The sequence below is a fragment of the Euprymna scolopes genome, chromosome 2, assembly GCF_053919585.1.
Source record: "Euprymna scolopes isolate OS-2025 chromosome 2, ASM5391958v1, whole genome shotgun sequence".
In the NCBI taxonomy this organism is placed as follows: domain Eukaryota; kingdom Metazoa; phylum Mollusca; class Cephalopoda; order Sepiida; family Sepiolidae; genus Euprymna; species Euprymna scolopes.
The window spans coordinates 76,781,616-76,786,368 of record NC_136483.1 but is presented as its reverse complement, the minus strand read 5'-3'; the positions used below and the strand labels follow the sequence as shown (position 1 = coordinate 76,786,368).

Genomic DNA, 4,753 nt, shown 5'->3' with positions numbered 1-4,753 from the left:
TGTTCAACAACCCACAGAGTGGGGCTTATTAGTCATCCACATACAGTACTGTTTCGTTGTATCACAACTCATCACTGTGGCTAGACATACACCTTTCCCTAGTCGTGGATCGATCTACACAACCCAGCATCTCAATGGGAAGCATATATATATATATACATATATATATATATATATATATATATATATATATATATATATATATATATATATATAAATATATATACATACGTATATAATGGACTCTCCCTACGTGTTCGACGCATGAGGGCCAAAAATTCGCTCTGTTTCACTCTGCCTTCAATGCTTGTTCCGCATGTGTGACACGAGGCCAGCTCTGCTCCCACAAACCAAGCCGCACGACACACAGGATACAGGCTGGGAAGGTGCTGTTCTTACTCTTGCTCTACGAAGACTTGTTTGATTCGATAGCCTTGTGTCAATGTATGTGTTAATATCCGCAAAACATTTTTCCCTCCACAATTTTCTATCCGTAGCATCTTCTTCAAAGGTTTTTGGGTTCAGGCCTGCGTGCTTAAGATTGTCTTTTAGCTTATCCCTATACCTCAGAAATGGACGACCCACATTTTGATTACCCTCTTTCAGTTGACTGTATGCTAGTTGCTTAGGAAGACGGTTTTCATCCATGCAAACAAGGTGGCCAGCACATCGAAGCTGAGACTTCATCAGGAAGGTCTCAATATTTAAAATGTCGCACCTAGCAAACAATGCCGAGTTAGGGGCCTTGTCTTTCCATGTTAATCCACATATACTGCGAAGGCAACGCTTATGGAATGTATTCAGTTGCTCAATGCGCCTACGGTATGGGGTTCAGGCTTCCGATCCATACAGGAGTATCGAAACAATCACTGTACGATAAACTGAGATTTTGGTCTTTAGAGTCAAATCTCTTTCATTCCATACTCTTGACCACAGTTTGCTGAAGGCATCAGTCGCCTTTGAAATTCTGCTCAATATCTCATCATCAAGTGATGCTGATGAATTCACCTTACTTCCGAGATATGCAAAGGATTTAACATACTTTAGAAGCTGTCTATTCACTAAGATTTTCTGGGGCGGTTTCACATATTCTGGTCTCGGAATATTCACACCACCTTGCTGCAACGGGGTGGGCTTTGGTTGGTAGATAACTTCTGTCTTTTTAATACTAATCGTCAAACCAAATGCTTTTGCGGCATTGGAAAACTTGTCGACTAATTCATGTGCTTCTTCAAATGAAGTGGCCACGAGTGCAGCATCGTCTGCAAAAAGAAAATCACGAACCATTTTACTTCTTGTTAGTGTTTTAGCTTTGAATCTTTGATGATTAAAAAGACCCCCCCCCGGTAGTTCTAAACTCAAAATGGACACCTTACGTGTAATCTTTAAAAGCATGCTCGAGCATGATTGAAAAGAAGATGGCAAAGAGCACAGGTTCCATAACACAACCTTGTTTCGTACGTATATATATATATATATATATATATATATATATATATATATATATATATATATATATACATGCATATATCTATAAAATCTATAAATATATATATATATATATATATATAGAGAGAGAGAGAGAGAGAGACAGACAGACAGACAGACAGACAGACAGACAGGCAGAGACAGAGAGGGAGAGAGTTTTTAGAGGCGGCGAAATTAAATTGACAATTCTTATTTCTTTAATTGCAGATTTGGCAACTATCGGTTATTTTTAGTTCAGCTTGGTTTGGCAGTTGATCATGAAGACTGACATTCAAACAACGTTAGCAAATTGCAAACGATATGATCAATTTACTGAAGGAAAAATTCGATGAATGAATAATTTCACAAAATGGACCTGTCAACTGGCCACCTCGTTCATGCGATTTAATCCTATTAGATTATTTTCACTGATTATGTAACGTTCCAGGTCTTCGCTGATAAATCAGACACAACGGGCGACTTTGTCAACATTCGACATGTTATGCCAGAATACAGCCTAATTTAATGCATAAAGTTTGTGAAAATCGGACCATTAGATTACGCCATATACGCGCGAGGCCGTGCGACCCGTGCGGCCATATAATGAAAATATTTCTCTTTGATTTATTTTAATTTAAAGTTTACCACCACTAAAAAAGTCATTATATATATATATATATATATATATATATATATATATATATACTCATCAATCTCCAGCTGTATATGTGAACACTTCCATAAATGTGAGTGTGCGTATCCTGTGTATGTATATGCACGTGAAGAAGCATTTGTGGTAGTGCGCGAGTGTATATACATGTATGTTCATGTATACGAGTGTGTTAGTGGGGTGGCATGGAAGGACTTGGTTTTGAATAGAGACCACACAAGTTGCTGACCATTCCAAGTCGAAAATGCTGGAAGGGTCATATTCAGATAGATCTTTACCTTAATGGCTATACCCGCGCCACTTCCCCCAGCTGCTAACTCTGCCCGCTCACTCATGTTTTCTATCATTCACACTGAGGAAGATCGAAGGATCGGTCGAAAATTATGTGCTTTTGAAGGAAACATTCTTGTTTTTTTCAAAAGACTTTTTGTATTCCTACACGTCAACACACAGGAAATAAATACAGAAAAGATATAAACATTCATATATTTTCCGTATTGATTTTTTATTCATACATATACATATATATATATATATATATATATATATATATATATATATATATACACACACACATACACACATATATGCATATATACACACACACACACACACACATATATATATATATATATATATATATATATATATCCATACATTTTTTATGTATACAATGTGGAATTTCACGTCATCTCACCCGCTTCACGCCACCACCACCACCACCACCACCACCTAGAGGGCATTTTTTGTGGGGGTAAAAGAGTTTAATCAGATCATTTTCCAAAAGCCTCATCATCGGTAGAATATCTTTCTATCAAATGACTGCCTCTCCTTTTTTTAGCATGATGAGCTTAGTGCAATAAATAAATAAATAATAAAATAAATAAATAAAGCAAATAAATAATAAAATAAAAATCCTAAATACAAAATGAAAAAAATCAACAGCATCTGACGCAAATTAATTGTTAAATTATACGAGCAGAAAAAGAACGGAGTCGAATGAAATGTGTTTCTGTGTCTACTTGTGTCTATGTGCATGTTTCGTGTATGTATGTATGTATGTATGTATGTATGTATGTATGTATGTATGTATGTATGTGTAATATATGGTATAATCACGTTGACACACCGGTTCTCGTTAGATCACCGAAGTTAAACAACATTGAGCCTGGCTAGTACGAGATGGGTGACCATGTGGGAATTCTAGGCGCTGTATGTGCTTTCTATTTATCTCGGCAATGTTTCCAGTCGTTCTGAACCTCCATTTGTCACTAGTATTCAACAATCTCGACTCAGGAGGAGGTTGGAGATTGCACAACTCTTGCCACAAAAATTCCACGTGCAGACACCCTTACAGCGGGTATCCATAGTCTGTCACGACTAAAGGAAGCTATTATCTATGTATATGCGTGTGTGTGTCGATGTATTTATGTATATGCACACATTATATAGATAAAACAATAATCTCTATATTAATAAAATTATGTGACCAATTCTTGTATGCCTGTATGACTGTATGTGCGTGTGTTTCTCGCGTCTACGTAACTTACATATTTTATTATTTGCTAGCAATTGAAACGAAGCTAATAATAAAAAAGAAGACAAACTACTGATGTTGCTCTCTGTCTGTCTGTCTGTCCCTCTCTCTCTCTCTCTCTCTCTCTCTCTCTCTCTCTCTCTCTCTCTCTCTCTCTCTCTGTATATATATATATATATGTGTGCGTGTGTGTGTATGTGTGTGTGTGTGTGTGTGTTTCTTTGCAGTTCCTCTAAATGAACATATCTAATTGATACAAGCAATTATCTAAGTGTACCCCTTACTCCTCCAACGATGTCTCATGATTGATGTCACCAAGTTCGATGGTTTTGGGGTCCCGGTTAGTCATTTCCTACTTGGAGGTTAATCTGGCAAAGGCCCTAGATGTTGAAAGGTCTTGATCCAACGAACTACTACTCTCCTCACGTTGTATAAGATCACGCGGACAAATCATCGAGCACTGATCACCAAACTTGGTATCACTGGACAGAAAACGTCATTTCAAGTCAAAAGAAGAAAAGAATAACATGTCGATGTCTGGTTCTCTTGTATAACGTAAAATGATTATTCATTGAAAGATTTCACACTCTGATCATTCACAGGTCTCTGACTTAAGATTTTAATGTTCGTGTCTGGACCGCGCTATTGGCAAAATCTGAGTGTTTTACAGGTTTTGCGATCTCAACCCTACAGTGAAGGTCAATCTCTTAATAGCATGGATTCAGTGGGTGAGCAATGCTGAGTCACCGAAGCTCATCATGCTTCGTCTCATATTGAGAACCAGATGAGCATTACTTCAATAGCATTTAATTCATAATTCTCAATAATACATTACCATCTCAGGTTACCAATCATAATCACAATTCTCGATTGGGAATTTGACTTGCAAGAAAATGAGTGATAAACAGGTGTATAAGTCCACTCCTCTTTCCTTCTTCTTCATGGGATTCAATCTCTCACCGTTACTCTGACAAGGAGAGGTCCCCTCCCTATGGTGCAGGTCTTCATAATTAGAAATGCGGTTTCTAAATTGGGTTAACCACAATCTCTCTTTTGTATAATCCTTATCAAAATTTTAA

The 4,753-nt window shown here is 37.2% G+C and overlaps 1 pseudogene; it reads left to right on the top strand.

The window, feature by feature from the left end:
- Window positions 1–3,239: 3,239 nt before the first annotated feature.
- LOC145242066 (5S ribosomal RNA) lies at window positions 3,240–3,356 on the top strand (annotated as a pseudogene).
- The last annotated feature ends 1,397 nt before the right edge of the window (window positions 3,357–4,753 follow it).